This window comes from Ascaphus truei, unplaced genomic scaffold (assembly GCF_040206685.1).
Source record: "Ascaphus truei isolate aAscTru1 unplaced genomic scaffold, aAscTru1.hap1 HAP1_SCAFFOLD_685, whole genome shotgun sequence".
NCBI lineage: Eukaryota > Metazoa > Chordata > Amphibia > Anura > Ascaphidae > Ascaphus > Ascaphus truei.
In genome coordinates, this window is record NW_027457018.1 from 134,112 (window position 1) to 153,748 (window position 19,637).

Consider the following 19,637-nt stretch of genomic DNA (forward strand, 5'->3'; position numbering starts at 1 on the left):
GTAACTAAGCAAAGAAAAAGGATAAGCCGGCGCCAGTTCAAACCGTGACGTGTAAAGTCCAAATCAAGTCCTTTAGTGATGGTGATGAGCAAAGTGCAGATTTCCTCCAAAACGTGACGTGATATGTGAAAAAATAAAGAGAGAATTATAGTGCAGTATGTCAGATTGAGGACATAAAAACATATAACACTAACAACATAAAACAAACAAGACAGACTCACAACAACAACTAGCCAGACAGAAATTAATAAAAAAGCTATTTATTAACAACTAATGCAGGATTCTGGATAGTTTCACACACTAATCCGGGGGGGGGCAAAATCGTTGCCCTACTCACAGGATGCAGGATGTTTGAAAGCAGCAGGACTTGAAGTACTTTCTGTGGATCCAAGATGGCGACCGGAGCTCACTCTCTGGCGTCCCCACGTGTGGCAGATGCTGTATGGAGCTCCAGGGGGTCTGGATCAGTGATGCTGCTATGCTGCTATGCGTGTCACGCTCTCTCCTCCTGCCGGTTTCCAATTCTCCTGCTCTCCTGTTACCCAGCCGTGCGGTATACTCTCCACGAATAAATTGCTTCTAAAAAACGAGTCTTCCCAACGCGTTTCGTGCGCATGCGCGCACTTCTTCAAGGGATGTAGCTACCCCTGAGTCTGGATAGTTTATATACACAGTCCACTATTCCAATTGGTCCATGTTATAATTGGCTATGTGTTAACTGTCTAACTGCCAGAACAGAGGTAGAAACAGAGAAAGCCTGGCTAAACATACATACTATAAATAAGACAACACAATACAACATTAAAACATTAAAAGACTTAAAATTACTAAAATGTTAAATAATAAATAATGAAAGGAGCTCAAGGAAAGGGATTATGTTATAAAAAAGCCTTCAATTCAAAGTCTATATTCAACCCCCTTGATGAGAGTGTCTTCAATTCATAAATCCAGTATGCTTCCCGCATACTGGCATGATTGAGTCTATTCCCACCTCGGGGGCCGGCTTGAACCTCCTCAATAGCCTGACACCTTAAGCCTATAGGGTTCTTATTATGGCATAGAAGAAAGTGATGGGAAACGCTATGTGTGACTAGTCCTTTTCTTATATTGTATACGTGTTCATAGACACGTCTCTGATAGGATCTCCCCGTCCTGCCTACATATTGCAAGCCGCAAGGGCATTGCAGCAGATAGATCACAAAAGTTGAGTGGCAGTTAATGAATGTTTTTATCGGGTAGGTCTTGGAGGTGACCATAGATGTGAATTGCCTAGCATTTTTACTAAAGGAACAAGCCACACATTTTGCGCAAGTGAAGAACCCCGTAATATTCCCTGTATGTTTTGATTTGTGCTGTTTGATAGGACAGCTGGGGGCTAGTTTTGATTTTAAATTATTGGCCCTTGTAAATATTATATTTGGTTTATTGGGCAAAATGTCCACCAAATCTTCATCTTTAAGTAAAATGGGCCAATATTTATTCAAAGTGTGTTTAATTTTTGGGGCCATTTCGTTATACTGAGTAATAAATGAAACTTGGTTATTGTATTTCTCAGTCCTCTCTTTTTTCTTTACATTATAATTAAGTAAGGTGTCTCTTTGAAGGTTATTGACCTGATCGAATGCTTTATCAATAAGGTCTTCTGGGTATTTTCTCATGATAAATTTATTTTTCAGATCCCTTGCCTGTGTCCTGAATGTTTCGTCATCAGTGCAGTTTCGTTTAAGACGTACTAGCTGGCCCTTTGGGATATTCCGTAGCCACTGTGGATTGTGGTGGCTATCTGCATGTACATAATTGTTCGCCTGTACTGGCTTGAAGAATGTCTTGGTGCATATAGTGTTATTTCTAATATAAATGTGAAGATCCAAAAAATCAATACATTCCGTGCTATAATTACAAGTAAATTTAAGATTATATTGGTTGTGATTAAGATAAGTGCAAAAATCATCAAGTGAAGCTTGGCTACCCGACCAAACAAAAACCACATCATCAATGTAGCGCCGCCACAGCACAAGGCTCGCTCCTAGTGGACAGTTGTTCCAAATGAACTCCTCCTCCCAACTGTCCATGAATAGATTAGCATAACTAGGAGCAAACCGCGTGCCCATGGCGGTGCCACATTTCTGAATGTAATAATGTGAGTTGAATGTGAAATAATTATGTGTTAAAATAAACCTAATACCATCTACCAAAAATTCCCTTTTGTCAGATGTATATTTGTCCACCTGTTCCAACTTGCGAGACACGGCTTGGCAGCCTAGTTGATGATCAATCACTGTATACAGTGATGTGACATCAGCTGTAACTAGTATATATCCAGGCTGCCACTCAAGATCTTTTAAAATTTGTAATACATGCGTCGTGTCTCTCAAATAGGACCGGACACCCGTGACAACTGGTTGGAGGTGATGGTCAATAAATTGTGATAAATTGGAAGTGAGGGAGGAAATACCCGAGATAATAGGTCTCCCGGGGGGTGCAGTTAAATGTTTGTGAATTTTGGGTATAAAATAAAATAAAGGAGTGCGTGGAAACTCTATAGATAAAAAATTAAACTCATCCTCACATATAACTCCATTCTTCAAGCCAGTAGTTAACAGGTTACCAAGTTCAGCCTTAAATTGGACTATAGGGCCGCCTGGGAGGGGGAGGTATGTGGTCGTATCACCCAATAGTCTCATCGACTCATTGATGTAATACTCCTGGTCCATGACCACAATACCCCCCCCCCCCCTTGTCAGCACACTTGATGACTATTGAATCATTCTTTTCTAAACTGGACACGGCTTCCTTCTCCTGTACATTAAAATTGTCATACTTGATTTTATATGTACGACATGAATTTTCAAGATCCGTGTTTACCATTTCAACAAAAGAACTAACCAAGTGACCTTGTGCAAACTTAGGGTAAAATGTTGATGGTTTTTGAAAGTTTTCTGTGGGGGACTCTTTGCATTGCTCACATCACTAGGTTGAATAACTTGCCTAGATACAGCATCCCTGGCGAAATACTTTTTCAGGGCTAGCTTGCGAGCAAATTTGTGCACATCTATAAATACATTAAAACTGTTTGGCCCACAGACAGGGGCAAATGTCAAACCTTTACTGAGTACTTTCTTTTCAACATCAGTAAGAGAATACTTACTGATATTAAAAATATTCGGATATACCGTACTCCCCTTTACCCGATTTCTACCAGTACCTCCTCTTCTCCCTCTGGGCCTGTTTTTCTCTTTTTGTAGTTTGGAGGAAGGCGGGATTCCAGGGATGGTTTCACAACCTCCACTTCTGGAAAGATGTGTTCTCTCTCCTTCCTCCATTCTAAAAAAAGAGAAGTTAGTTTTAATAGCAGGCGTAGGGAGGGGTGTGTAGGAGATGCTCTCCGCATCGCTTTCCGAGCCTATCTCCGACAGCAGTGTGTATCTATTGCTTACTGCAACGGGAACTGACTGGGGTAACACCAGTGCATCATAACGCTCCTTGGCTCTTTTTTGTTGGAGATAGAGGTTTTTATCATGCACTGGTGGTTTGACAGGTATAAAGGGTGTTGGGACCATCAAGGTGGTATTAGGTTTCTTTGGAGCATGTTTTTGTTCTCTATGAGTAATATTGCCCCTAGTAACTCTAGCTTCCTTGGTTATCACCTTTGTATTCCTCTGTTCGGTTATTTTCATATTAGCCTCTTTAGACTTTTTAGCCCAATCTCTCTGGCAACCAGAATCATAGTCCTGTTTGTCTCTAAAAAACTTTTGTTGTTTAATCTGGACTAGTTCTAGTTCTGCCTGGTCCAACCTTTTCTTGATGATTGGTTCAAGTGCAAGCAAATCATCATTGTCCTTATAGGGATCTAATTGAATTTTCATTTCTAAAATATTATTGTCCAGTTCTACCAGGGTCTTTCTTCGCTGATGCACCAATAGCTTCATGAGAGAGAACGAACACTGATCGAGTATTTCGTTCCACTCCTTCATGAAGCCTTCATTGTGTGCATCAGCAGTTGGTTTTTTACGAACTCTCAGACCCCTTGGGATGCGGTGATTTTCCAAATACTTGCTCAGTGTGGTGGCTTCCCACCACTGTTTGCTTTCTAGCACAAGGGTCTTCTCTAACTGAGCAAGTATTGGATGAAAGTCATCTGATGCACTCTCAATAAACTGGACAGAGCTAGGATCATTAAAGACACTCTCACCAAGGGGGTTGAATATAGACTTTGAATTGAAGGCTTTTTTATAACATAATCCCTTTCCTTGAGCTCCTTTCATTATTTATTATTTAATATTTTAGTAATTTTAAGTCTTTTAATGTTTTAATGTTGTATTGTGTTGTCTTATTTATAGTATGTATGTTTAGCCAGGCTTTCTCTGTTTCTACCTGTGTTCTGGCAGTTAGACAGTTAACACATAGCCAATTATAACATGGACCAATTGGAATAGTGGACTGTGTATATAAACTATCCAGACTCAGGGGTAGCTACATCCCTTGAAGAAGTGCGCGCATGCGCACGAAACGCGTTGGGAAGACTCGTTTTTTAGAAGCAATTTATTCGTGGAGAGTATACCGCACGGCTGGGTAACAGGAGAGTAGGAGAATTGGAAACCGGCAGGAGGAGAGAGCGTGACACGCGTAGCAGCATAGCAGCGTAGCAGCATAGCAGCATCACTGATCCAGACCCCCTGGAGCTCCATACAGCATCTGCCACACGTGGGGACGCCAGAGAGTGAGCTCCGGTCGCCATCTTGGATCCACAGAAAGTGCTTCAAGTCCTGCTGCTTTCAAACATCCTGCATCCTGTGAGTAGGGCAACGATTTTGCCCCCCCGGATTAGTGTGTGAAACTATCCAGAATCCTGCATTAGTTGTTAATAAATAGCTTTTTTATTAATTTCTGTCTGGCTAGTTGTTGTTGTGAGTCTGTCTTGTTTGTTTTATGTTGTTAGTGTTATATGTTTTTATGTCCTCAATCTGACATACTGCACTATAATTCTCTCTTTATTTTTTCACATATCACGTCACGTTTTGGAGGAAATCTGCACTTTGCTCATCACCATCACTAAAGGACTTGATTTGGACTTTACACGTCACGGTTTGAACTGGCGCCGGCTTATCCTTTTTCTTTGCTTAGTTACTGACTGTACAGTCAGTTTTTGTCTGGCTGCCATTGTAATATTATTATAATATTATTATTGTGTGTTCTAGCGCTGTTTTGCACCGTCTTTTCTGTTTTTAGACCTTAGGAAGCGCCTAGATGTGGTCGGCCATTTTGCTAGGGAGAATCTTAGATCAGCCCAGGACAGTCAGGAGAGACATTACAATCAGAATGCTCGCATGAGAGTGTTTCACCCAGGAGACCAGGTGATGTTATTGTTACCCAGTTGCGAGAGTAAACTCCTGGCCAAATGGCAGGGCCCATTCGAAGTACTCCGCCACACGGGTGATGTGGATTACGAGATCGCTCAACCAGGGTCCAGGAAGGGTGAACAAATTTACCATGTGAACTTGCTGAAACCCTGGAAGATGCAGCGGTCTCTATTCATCCACCCGGTGGAGGAGGAAACGGACTTGGGTCCTCAGCCTCCACGGGAGAACATCGTGAGTGACGATAAAATCCCAATGGGTAAACAGTTGTCCTCTGAACAAAAAGGTGACTTGTTAGCAATAATTACACAATTCCAGGATGTTTTTTCTGACTTACCAGGACAAACTAATTTAATTTCCCATGCAATCGAGACGGCACCTGGGGTAAAAGTATGTTCCCGTCCTTATAGGTTGCCTGAAAGTCGAAGGGCTCTGGTAGAGAAGGAGGTACAAGAAATGTTACACTTAGGAGTGATTGAGGAATCATGCAGTGAGTGGTGTAGTCCACTAATTATGGTCCCTAAACCCGATGGGAAGGTAAGATTTTGTGTGGACCTTCGAAAGGTCAATGCGGTATCCAAGTTTGACGCATATCCGATGCCAAGGGTGGACGAATTAATTGACGCCCTTGGTAACGTGGAATATATATCCACGTTGGACTTGACAAAAAGATACTGGCAAATACCCTTAGAGGAAAAGTCCAAATGCAAAACAGCCTTTGCCACTCCCATGGGTTTATACCAGTTTGTGACAATGCCATTTGGACTGCATGGATCCCCAGCCACATTTCAGAGACTCATGGATAAGGTACTGAGGCCCCATAGGACTTATGCCGCGGCCTACCTAGATGACATTGTCATTAATAGTAAACACTGGCGGGCCCATCTAAATAGGCTAAAAGCGATCCTCAAATCTCTAAGAGAGGCAGGGCTCACAGCCAACCCTAAGAAATGTGCCTTGGGTAAATCGGAAACCAAATACTTAGGGTATGCAGTGGGAGGTGAAAATGTAAGGCCACTAGCCGACAAGGTAGCTGCCCTGAAAGAAGTTCCGACCCCCCAAACAAAAACGCAGGTACGCTCTCTGCTGGGTTTAGCAGGGTACTACCGGCGGTTCATCCCCAACTATTCGGAAGTGGCAGCCCCTTTAACGGACCTCACAAAAAAGTGTGCCCCTACACAAGTGGTGTGGTCAAGGGATTGTCAGAGAGCCTTTGAGGACATAAAAAGGTGTCTATCAGAGGGTCCCATCCTTAGAAGCCCAGACTTCAACAGCCCTTTTATAGTGCAAACAGATGCATCAGAGATAGGGCTAGGGGCAGTGTTGTCACAACAGTTTGAGGGAGTTGAACATCCTATCCTTTTCCTGAGTAGGAAATTGTTCCCAAGGGAAAAAAAACTACTCAGTGATTGAGAAAGAGTGCCTCGCAGTAAAGTGGGCAATCGAGGCTTTGAGGCATTACCTGGCAGGAGTCCATTTTACTTTGGTGACGGATCATGCTCCACTGAAGTGGTTAAATAGCATGAAGGATTCCAATGCTAGATTGACTAGGTGGTATATGGCCCTCCAACCCTTCTCATTTGAGATTCAGCATAGGTCGGGAAAAGAGAACGCAAATGCTGACTTCTTTTCTAGAGAAGGGGTGGATGGTCGGGCTTCAGCCGTGCGTAGCCCCAGCCACACACTAACAGGGGAGGAATGTGACAGGGTAAATAAAAGCCACCAGTTATATGCCTGGAAAACCTATGTCTAGTCTGCAGTGCAGCACTGACTAGGTTAACTTCAGCTGGGAACCTCAGGACAAGTAGTTGGATCCCAGCTGCCTAATCAAGGTGTGTTAAAACCCAGGCTGTAGACACATGGAGCCTGCCTGTTGAGGAGAGAGGAGTAAGCTGCTTCTCAGGGGCAGGGCTTGAAGTGGGGGAAACCCATGGTAACTACTGGCAGCCTGCCCTTAGAGGGGCTTATACCAGTAGGAGGATAGACATATAGCCCTATTTCTTACCAGGGCTACATATGCTTTGATTGTATTCAGATGATTTATTCACAGGAGGAGATCCCTCCACAACTTTGTAGCGCATCATCCAGGGGATCCCCCGCTCGGCCCGAGGGGTGAGAGACCCGGTGAGAGACCCGGAACTCACCCCAGGGGTCCTACAGCTGTTACATCCACACAGCTTGATTACAGCCCTTATTATGTTTTTTTATACCTGGCTGAACTTTCTAGTAGGGTAAGAGGGGGGGAGAGGGGGAAGATAGAGGGGAAAAAAAGGGGGGGGAGAGGAGGGGGGAGGGGGGGGAAGGGGAGAGATCCACCGGGTAACGCATTGCGTTTGTTGGATACCCTTGCTGGTACCCGCTATGTACATAACATCGAACATAATAACTTTTAGTTTTAAAACCAAACAAAAGGCAGGGGGGGTAGGGGCAGTTGGGGGGACAGGTGGGGGGGGGGGCGATAAGGGGGGGAGGGAACACTTTATATCTTCTATAGCTATATACAGTTATTCTATTTGTTAATACTGCGCTCCCCACACACCTTCATAGGTCTCCCTACCGGGGGGGGGGCCCTCAGCCGGACCGAGCAGGGAGAGGACAGGAGCCCTTCCATCAGGTCCCCCAGGGGTATGTCCAGGGCAGCTTAATCTCATCCAGCAAGTTGCTAAATACCTGGAGGGACGTTCAGAGAGAGTGGGGAGAGGAGGTGGAGGGGAGCGTGAGGGTGGGGGAATGGGTAGAGGGGGGGGGGCGGGGATGGGTGGGCGAGCAGGTGAGTGGGTGGGGAAGGCAGGCTAGGGGGGGGCGGTTGGAGAGGAGAGAGGGGGGGAGGGGGTGGGGGGCGATAGGGCTGGAGGGGATGGGGAAGGTAGGGGAGGGAAGGAGGGCGGAAGGAGGGGGGGGGGTTTCCGCAGAGTGGTCCCTCAGGCTTGCGACTTACTTATAAAAACGAGCAATCATGCTTAACTACAGTATTTACTAAGTGTAAAACTCAGACATGAGGGCTCGTCTTGGTCCTTTAGTAGGAGTTCTCTCGGCGGTACAAGCAAGTGGATGTCGCCCGTGCCTACCCGAGAAAACAGGGGGAGCCCGTCTCCAGAGTCCCTCTGTGGTGGAGGTGACTCTGCGGGACATCCGATCGGGGGAGACGGAGCAAGGATTAATCCCAGACGGTCCGACCCAGGTTCGGATCCGACCACTGATACCAGGGGGAGCGGCCCACCGGGCGACACCGGCCCACCGGGCGACACCGTAGACGTCACCTCTACCAGACCGGAATCTCCAGAAGCCCAACACTGATCTTCCACCCGGATCCCTCCGTGTCGCTCCAGGCTCCTCAGCCGAGGGTCGTGGGTTGTGTATACACAATCTGCGGGAGCAGTTCCGCCCAAACTTCCTCATCTCACGGAGCAGATCCCGAACACCGGTACGGGGGGTAAAACCTTAAGGTAGCCCAGGGGTCGATAGCCGTCTCAACACCGGGGGTGGAAGGAGGGGGGGGGGACCGACCCCAACAAGTTGCAGGGGCCTATCGGCCCGGAAGAAATCAACAGGATCGGCCCGGGTGGGGGGGAAGGGGGCAGGGGGCTCCACGGACTTATTTATTTATTTATGAAATATTTTACCAGGAAGTAATACATTGAGAGTTACCTCTCGTTTTCAAGTATGTCCTGGGCACAGAGTAAAACAAATAATACATGGTTACAAGTACAGATACATAAATGAACAGGGTACACATTATATACAAGACATTGCATGCACAGTTAGAGATAATATATATTATGGGCGTATGTAACAGTTACAGACCAGATTAAAGTGTGAGACAGCCTTAGATTTGAAAGAATTTAAACTGGTGGTGGATGTGAGAGTCTCTGGTAGGTTGTTCCAGTTTTGGGGTGCACGGTAAGAGAAGGAGAACGTCCGGATACTCTTTTGGAGTCTGATCTCAGGTGATAAGTGCTGCATGTGGTAGGGGTGAGGAGCTTGTTCAGATAGCTGGTAGCTTGCCCAGAAAGTATTTAAAGGGCAAGACAGGAAAGGTGAACTTTGCGCCAAGACTCTAGTGATGACCAATCTAGTTCTTTGAGCATTTCGCAGTGATGTGTGTTGTAGTTGCATTGGAGAACAAAATGACAAATTGAATTGTAGAGGGTGTCAAGTTTGCTAAGGTGGTTTTGAGGAGCCGAGCCATATACTATGTCTCCATAGTCAATAATTGGCATTAGCATCTGCTGTGCGATATGCTTTCTGACCAGGAGACTTAGGGAGGATTTGTTCCTGTAAAGTACTCCTAGTTTGGCATAGGTCTTGGTTGTCAGGGGTATCAATGTGCATCCCGAATGTTAAGTGGGAGTCAAACCATAAGCCCAGGTATTTAAAACTAGTGACAGGGGTTAGGGTGGTGTTAGCGTTGGTTCTAGTCTGGAGCTCAGTCGCTCGAAGCTTTAAAAATTTAGTCTTGGAGGACTTCCGGTGACGTCACCGTGAATGGCAAGGTAGGCAACGAGCTCCCGACACCCTCCCCACAAAGATAAATAGAAAAGCCACCCCAAACGGCGCAAATTACCCCCCAAAAGTGGCCAGCACCCTTCCTAAGACACCAGGGATGGCGGGGAAACAACAAAAGAAACACAGAACCCCCGTTTCGAAGTTCTTCCAGCCGACTCAGCGCCCGATGGAGCCGTCCTCAGAGTCGCAAGATGGCGCCGAGGAGCACGAGCACGCCGCGGAGGCCGCGTTGCTCGGCCAAGTTGTTCCGGCCCAGCAGGAGCTCAATAAAGAATTTTTTGAGGCTCTACTCCTCAGAATGAGAAGAGGATTTATGGAGGACTTAGAGAAGGTCCTCCGGGATATTAGATCGGACCTGAGCACCCTAACCACAAGAACAGAGCGAAGTGGAAGCACAAATTACCACCATCTCGGTAGCCCACTCCAACATGGAGGATGACATGGCCAAGAATGGGGCATGAGATTGCTGCCCTCAAGAACACCATCGAAGACCACGAAATCGGGACCGTAGGCAGAACCTACAATTCAGAGGAATCCCTGAATCAGTCCCGCCAGAATCCATCCAGCCTTATCTAAAAAAACTCTTTCTAAATCTTATCTCCGACTTATCCGAACATGAGCTCTAGCTTGACTGGGCACACAGAGCCCTCGGTCCCTAAATCTCCTGATCCTAACCGCCCAAGGGACGTGATCGTGAGATTTCACGTCTACACAGCGAAGGAAAAGATCTCGGCGGCCGCAAGAAGAGCGGGAGACGTCAAAATGGGACGACCACACAGTCCAGATATACAGCGACTTATCCAGGTCCACGGTCATGAAGCGAATGGAGATGAAGCCTCTCACGGCTCTCCTTCGTGACCGCGGAGTCTCCTACCGCTGGGGCTTCCCCTTTAAACTCATAGTCCCGAGGAATGGAAGATTCTTCACTATCACGGACCCAGAGGACACCAACGACTTCCTAAAAGCCATCGCATCACCCCCCCCCCCCCCACGAGGAGAAGGCGCCCCTCGAGCAGCACGATCCGAGCCCGCCGAAACTCCACGAGCCCTCAGAAAGACTCGCTAACCAAAGGATCCAATGAGCCTAACATCCCACAACTTGTGACCCGAACAGCCCTGTTGCCTCTACGCCCCCGCCTGGCTCCATCCACTCACCCGCACTAACTCTCTCCTACATTAAGTCCCGAGCCATTAAAGAGATGACCCAGCTGGATCTACTCTGCTCCCCCCCCCTTACACCCCCGCTCCTCACTACCCTTCCCCTCCCCTTCCCCCCCCTCTCCTCTCACCTCCCAACTCCTCTCCCCCCCCTCTCCTCTTCACTTCCCCCCCCTCCTCGCTCCTCACCCCCCTCCCTCCTCCCCCTCTACCACCCCTATCCAGTAGGTCACCCCCCCGAACGGCCTCGAGCACATTCCCCTCCCCCCCCCCTCCTTACCTTGCTCCTTCTTGCCCCCTCGCATCTGCTACCGCCACGATCAAGCTGACGCCCAGCCCTCATCGCAGTCGAGCCGTCCCCGAGGAGCAACTGACGAGAGATGGCGCCGAGGGTCACTCCCTCCATCTGCAGGGTCAGACCGGGACCAGCAGATGGCAGCTGCCTAACGTGTCACGCCAACCGACGGACCCGGTTCCCCGGGGGAAGGGGGGCCTTAAAGGACCAGAGTCGCGGGACTGCCCAAACGAGGGGCCTCCCCCCCCCCCCCCCGGGAGGGCCCGACTTCCCGATCCTCAACAGCAGAGACAGAGCAGCCCCAGAACTCTAGCAGTGGCGCAAACCCCGGAAAACTCTGTGTAGACGGCTGTCGCCCTCCCCCGCTGCCAGTCCCTGAAGACAGGTCGTATAAGCTAAGCTACCCCCCCCCCTCTCTCCCTCCCCACCCCCTCCCTGTGTGCCCCTCGGCCTGGCTCAACGGTTCCCCCCCATACCCTGCTCCGAGTCTGCCTCAAATGTACTGTATATATCCAATACAGCAAACTTAGCTGTATTCTCTGGGTGCCCCCCAATCATTGTTCCAAGATCGAACTACCCCCCCCCCCCCCAGATGGAAGATACCTACAAACTACAGATAAAGAAATGCATCTTCCCCAACGCTAAGCCACCACGAGTACGTCCCCTCTCCCCCCCCCCCCCTCCCCTCTCACCGGCATCCCCTTCTACCTGTAGCTCCCTGGCGCAAAAAGTGATGATATCACCCTCTAAAGGAGTCCCACCTCAACCAACGCTACTCCCTTCCCCCCTTTCCCCCCCCCCCCCCCCAATGTCCCCTGTACACCCGGACTTAAGAGGTAAACCACGACAGCCACAGTGGCCCTATACGCCTCTCAGGGGCTCCTTGCGCCGAACCACAGCTTACAGTTAAGGGAATATCAACTGCTGCATCTGTTTAAGGTTATACACCAGCGATCCCTCTCCGCCATTCCCCCCCCCCCTCTCTCCCCCTTCTCCCCCCCCCCCCTACATCGGCTGCAGGAGCACTCTAAGGCCTTGGCCATGTTTGGCGCTTGCTCGCTCTCGCTTGCTGCCGCTCGCTCTACCAGGAGCTTTTTGCTGTCCTTACAGAGGAGACAGCAAGCGCTTGGGAGGCGGGTATCACTGTGTGTGTGTGTGTCACTTGGTAGCTGTCAGTGTGAGTGTCACTGGGGAATGTGTGTGTGTGTGTGTGTGTGTGTGTGTGTGTGTGTGTGTGTGTGTGTGTGTGTGTGTGTGTGTGTGTGTGTGTGTGTGTGTGTGTGTGTGTGTGTGTGTGTGTGTGTGTATTATATAATATTTTAAAAATTTAAAAAAAAGACGTGAGAATAAATTATTTATTAACATTGTGCAACTTTGATAAATATATTCACGCACACACGCGCACGCACACACGCGCACGCACACATGCATACACATACACACACACACACACAAAGGCACACACACATACACACACACACATGCATACACACACAATGCAAACACACATGCACACACATACATACACACACACATACACACACACATGCATACACATACACACACACACAATGCACACACACATGCACACACATATACATACACACACATGCACACACACACACACACAAAGGCACACACACACATGCATACACAAAGGCACACACACACACACACACACACAAAGGCACACACATGCATACACAAAGGCACACACACACATGCATACACAAAGGCACACACACACACACACACACACATGCATACACAAAGGCACGCACACACATGCATACACACAAATGCACACACAAAGGCACACACACACATGCATACACACACACACACACAAAGGCACACACACACACACACACACAAAGGCACACACACACACACACACATAGGCACACACACACATGCATACACATACACACACATGCATATACACACACACACAAACACACACATGCATACACACACACACGAGACATGGATCGGGGCAGAAGGGGGACAGACCGCCAGGAGGCGGGCCGGGGGCGGGCGCGTCACTGGCCGGGGGCGGGCCAGTGACGTCACGGAGCTGGTTCGCCCTTATTGGGCGAACCGCTCACGTGACCGGCCTGTCTCGCTGGCAAGCGGGGGAATTTTAAATTCCCCTAAGACCTGCGCTTCCGCAAGCACGCGGAAGCGCAGGTAAGCCCCTACTAAAGCCGCTCTAATTGCGGCTGTAGGGGCTCCCATCACAGCGCTGAACCTGTGAAACCAACTCAACTGTGGCAAGTAACACAGATCAAGAAGCTTCCTAAAGAGTGCGACAATACACTCAACAAGAGAACTTGGAGTAATGAGGCTCAAGCCTCGGTATCCAATATCACCACTGACAGATTTAATCTGTCAGTCAGAACAGAACGGTCAGCTGTAGGGGCTCAGTGCTGAGTGGGAGCGCGCCTCAGTGCGCTTCCGCCAGCAAGCAGGTAACATGTCCGGGGCCTACGTCTGTCTAAGCAGAATTTTGCGCCCCCAGCGACCCTCTGAACCGAACAACAGTTGTTTATATGGTGTAAATAAGATGTGGAAATCGTTAGATGATATTAATGTGTTGAAATGTCCTGTGCATAACCACAGGTCAATATGTGGTATAGATAACCTGTGGTAAATGGGAACTGCTGCGAAGGAAAAGCACCACACGCTCATAAATGTCAGATCCCCATGAGTCCCCCCCATCATCTCGTCCTCCCCCCCTCAACCGCACCTCCCCACCCACCTACCCCCACCCTCTCCCCTCCCCCTCCCCCCCCTTTTCCCCTCTCACCCTCCAGTGCCAAGAACACCGTCAGCTCGCAACGGCAAAAACACGCACCCTCCGGGACTTCCTGTGCATAACCACAGGCCAATATGATGTATAGATATCCTGTTATACCTGGGAGCTGCTGCGAAGGTGATGAAAAAACACTATACGCCTATAAATGGCGGACCCCCCTGAGTCCCCCCCCATCACGCCCCCCCCCTCACCCTCCCTCTCTCCCCCCTTCCCCCCCCCTCATCCACCCTCCCCCCCTCCACCACATCCGCACGCTGACAAACAGGGTATCCCAGGACTTCCATGTTAGCTTTTCACTCTCACTGGAACTACCTGAACCAGTCCAAAATCAAGTGTGGAACATCAAAAATCTGCCCCTCCCACGCCAACAGCGTGTCCCCCCCTCCCTCGCCCCCCCCTCCCCCAACCCCCCACACCACCCACACCCCAAGGTTAACAGGGCAATCGGAGCCCACCTCTATAGAACTATATACCACTAGACACCCCATACACCCAACCTATGTTGTACAGAGGGCCAAGCCACGAGGTCACACCTACACCAAGGCCGCTCCCCGAGCCCGCGCACCCCCTTCCCCCCCCTCCAAGTTGCCCCCCTCCCCCCCTCCAAGCTGCCCCCCTCCCCCCACCCTCATTTCCCCCCTCCCCTCCTCCTCTCCCCCCCCCTTTCCCCCCCTCCCTCCCCCCCCAGGCATCTCCCCTCATATCAACCCCCAACACCAAGGGGTCCAAAAGTCTCTAGGCCCTACAAGCGATCCCCCCCCTCCACCCCCACGTTGTCCCACCGTTGGAAATGCACGTCGTTCCCCCGAGTTATACCCCTCCCCACGGCCACAGGCAGACCCCCCAGTTAACCTAGACAGGGAGGGTGTCGGACCTCCCAGCCTGGCAGTGCGCATGATTGGCGCTCCGGAAGGATCTCCAGGGGCTCTGATCCCCCTTTCCTTGACACAATGGTGCCAAAAGAATTTACTATTGGGCTCCCCGAAAGCCCGCTTCTCTTTCTCCCATGTGTGTCTACCCCCCTCTCCCCCCTGCCCCTCCCAGCCCTCATTCTTTGAAATAAATAAAGGGTCTGTCTCCGCAGCGTCAACGCTGTGGGAAGCCCACAAGGCGACAATCAGAGGAGATCTAATCTCTCTAGCATCCCACAAGAAAAAAACTAAACTAAAAGCACAGAAAGCATTAACCGACAAGATACTAGCCCTCGAACAACAACACAAAAAGGCCCCCTCCAAGAGACTACTCAGAACACTTGACAAAACAAGATCTGAGCTAAAACAATCCCAATTGGAAGAGGTAGAGAGAGCGCTCAAGTGGACCAATCAGAGGTTCTACGATAGGGGCAATAAGGCAGACAAACTCCTAGCGTCAAAGCTAAGAGGTATTAAGGCAAAGGCCCAAATCACAATCACTAAAGGCGGCCACCCCACCTATGTGGAAAAAGAAATCGCTCAATAATTTGCAAACTATTACACAGACCTCTATAATCTATACCCCCCTAACCAGGACCCAAACGCAGTAGATATTGCCTCGCAATTTCTGGCGCGATGTAACCTACCATCTCTCACTGACGAGGAGCTTACAGCTCTGAACCACAAAATCACACAGGAGGAACTGACCCAAGCCATAAGCTCTCTCAAAATAGCTAAAACCCCAGGCCCTGACGGCTTTTCGAACGCCTACTATAAAAAATTTATATCGTCCCTTTCCCCTTACCTAATTGAAATGTTCAACTCCTTCCAAGAAGGAGAACCGATCCCGGGCACAATTTCAGCTGCCAACTTAGCCATTATTCATAAGGAAGGAAGGGACCCGCTACAATGCGGTAACTATAGACCGATCTCCCTGCTTAACACAGACCTGAAACTCTTCAACAAGATCCTCGCAAACAGGCTAAACCCTATTCTCCCCAGACTAATTCATATAGACCAAGTGGGTTTCGTGTCAGGAAGACAGGCCTCTGACAACACCCGTAAAATCATTGATATTATCGACCACGTGCATCTCAATAAACTCCAGGCCATGATTCTTAGTCTAGATGCCGAGAAGGCCTTTGATCGGATCAAATGGACCTTTCTCGACCAAACCATGATTAAACTCGGCTTCTCAGGCCCTTTCCTCGAGGGTGTCCGAGCCCTATATCAGAACCCCACCGCATACTTAAAACTCCCGGGAGGACAATCCAACCCAATCCATATAAGAAATGGAACCAGACAGGGCTGCCCCCTCTCCCCTCTGCTTTTCGCGATCTCTATTGAACCACTAGCATCTCAAATTAGAGCCGACCCAAACATCAAAGGCATAACAATCGCCGATAAAAACTATAAAATATCCCTTTTCGCGGATGACGTAATTCTGACCCTAGCCGACCCACACATCTCCCTCCCTAATCTACAGAAACTATTGGACCAATTCAGTCAGGTCTCAGACTATAAGATAAACATGGATAAATCCGAAGCGCTGAACATATCTCTCCCTGATCCCATTTGGAAGCTTTTGCAATTAAATTACAAGTATAAGTGGAACTCCTCCCACATAAAATATTTGGGAATAAAAATTACTAGCTCATACAACTTGTTGTACAAGGCAAACTACCCCCTCTATTTGACCAAATCAAGAGAGACCTAGACACTTGGAACATATACCTGATCTCCTGGTTTGGCAGAATTGTCTCCGCTAAAATGAATATCCTCCCCCGTCTACTGTATTATTTCCAGACACTCCCAGTCCCAGTCCCCCTGGCCGAATTAAGAAATATACAATCACATATTCTACGTTTCATATGGAAACAACGTAAATCTAGAGTCCCGAGGTCGGTACTCCTGTCCGCAAAGACAAGAGGAGGACTGGGGGTCCCTGACGTGGTTAGATACTACCATGCAGCCCAGCTTAGGCAGGCAGTGGTTTGGAACAACCCCCCGAGCTCTGCCTGCTGGCTAGAAATAGAGACTCACCACGCATCCCCCATCCCCCTTCCAGTACTATTATGGTCCCAAGAGTACAGGGAAAAACGACCTCAGAGGCTTGAGCTTGGAGCGATGAAATGCACGTGGTCCACATGGTTCAAGAACAGAGGGAAATATGGCCTAACTTCATCCCCCTCCCAACTCACCCCCATATTTGGGAACCCAGAATTCCCTCCTGGGTGCTCCCGAACCCAGTTTGGTCAATTTCAGGACCTAGACATTGGCATGGTTGCGGATCTGCTGGAGAATAACGAAGCTCTGTCCTTCCAAGAGCTCAAAACTAAATTTACAGCCCCCAATCTCCCCATATTCAAATTCCTACAGATAAGGCATTTCCTTGGAGCTCTATCCCCGACCTCGAAATTCCCCCCGCTGACCAGATTTGAGTCTCTCTGTCGAATAAGAGAGTACCAAAAAGGACTAATTTCAGGAATCTACAGAATAATCGAGAACTGCCTCCCCCCCCCCCCCCCACGCATACCTACATGCAAAAATGGTGCGCAGACCTTAACACGCCATTAGACCTGGAGGACTGGGAGGACGTCTGGGAAGCAGCTTCCAAAACTTCAATATGCACCGTCACAAAAGAAAACATTTACAAAATACTATTTCAGTGGTACCTGACCCCGAGTAGGCTGAGCCAGATCTTCCCCGGCACGGCTGACCTGTGCTGGAGAGGATGTGGACAAAAGGGTGACATGGCCCACATTTGGTGGGCATGTCCGGAGATCCAGAGGTTCTGGGCTACAGTCCAGAGACTTCTGGACGATACCCTGGGCCTGGAGATCCCCTTGGACCCCCCGAACATACGTGCTGGGTAAACCAATAGAGGACCTTCCAGCCCCAGCGGCCAGGCTGATCTCCGCTATACTCACGGCGGCGAGATGCTCAGTTGCGGCGGCCTGGAAGCAAGTAAAGGCGCCCTCGAGAAGGACAGTAGTGAACAGAATAAACATGGTTAGGAACATGGAAAAACTCACGGCCATGCTGAAACAAAAAATGCCCCAATTTTACAACACATGGGAACCCTGGCCCAACTCAGAAGACCTACCCCTGCCACAGGTTCCAACTATTAACTAATCAACCAGAGATTGGAAATGATCGGAGAGATACCCTACCCCTCCCCCTCCCCCTCTTCCCCTCCTTTTGTCGTCCCCACCTATCGTCCCACCCTACGTCTCCCCCTCTTTTTCTACTAAAAAAACAGGAAATGGATTTATGGAGACATCTGATATACTCAACGGTCATGTGCCGATGACCTCACTATACAGTGTGTTGAACTGATTGTAACCACTGTTTGTAACCTTTACACATGTCTCCAATAAAGGAAAAAAAGATTGGAAATTTTTTTTTTAGTCTTGGTCCCAAATACCATTGTTACAGTCTTGTCAGTGTTTAAAAACAGTTTGTTTTGGGAAATCCAGTTTTCGAATCTCAAAAAGTCAGACTGAAGTATGTGTTGAAGGTCAGAGAGGCTATGGCTGTGTGCATATAGGATTGTGTCATCTGCGTACATGTGTATTGAGGCTTCCTTACAAGCTGTGGGAAGATCATTAATGAACACTGAGAAGAGTAGGGGCCCCAGAACAGAGCCTTGCGGGACACCACAGGTGATATCCAGGGGGTTGGAGTTAGAGCCTGAGATGGGCACATGTTGGGTTCTTCCTGATAGGTAGGACTGAAACCAGTTTAAAGCATGCTTCCCTATTCCAGAGCTCTGGAGTTTGTTAAGCAGGATAGCATGATCAACTGTATCAAAAGCCTTTGCAAAATCTAGGAATACTGCACCAGTGAGTTGTCCCCGTTCCATTCCACAATGGATTTCATTGCAAACTTTTAGCAGGGTAGTTACGGTGGAGTGTTTGGGGCGAAAGCCAGATTGGAATTGGCTAGGGAAATTTGTCTTGGTGTAGAAATCGCTTAATTGAGAGTGGACACATTTTCCCATGACTTTGGATAGAATTGGGAGAAGTGAGATTGGTCTGTAGTTTGAGACGGTGTTTTTGTCCCCACTTTTGAAGATTGGGACAACTCTGGCAGTTTTCCAGGTCTCAGGGATATGGCCTACAGAACGGATAGAGTTGACTATGGAAGCAATTGGTTTGGCAATGGCTGGGGCACCAAGTCGTAGGAACCTAGATTGTAGTAAGTCAGGTCCGCATTGGCTGCTTATAGGGGTTCTGTATGTTTTGCAATTCTGTTCAGATGTTCCCAGCTGATTTGGAGGGTGGCTCCTCCTTCCCAGGTTTGAAGCTCACCCCCTCCCACTTTTAAATTGTTAAAGCTCACTCCATTTCACCTTCCACACTCATGGGAACTTGCATGCAGTTTGATTGCGACAAATCTAATACAGAGTGCTTTTCCTGGTAACGTACAGGTTAATAAGAGCTTCAATCAGACTTAGAACTATGCAACTAATTTTGACAGATTTATTATAAATCATTCTTCCTGGTAATGTGCAGGTTATTAAGAATTTATATTAGTGTTAGGACCCTTGAGATGTGGTCTGCCGTGTAGGGGCTCAAGGGCAAACGACA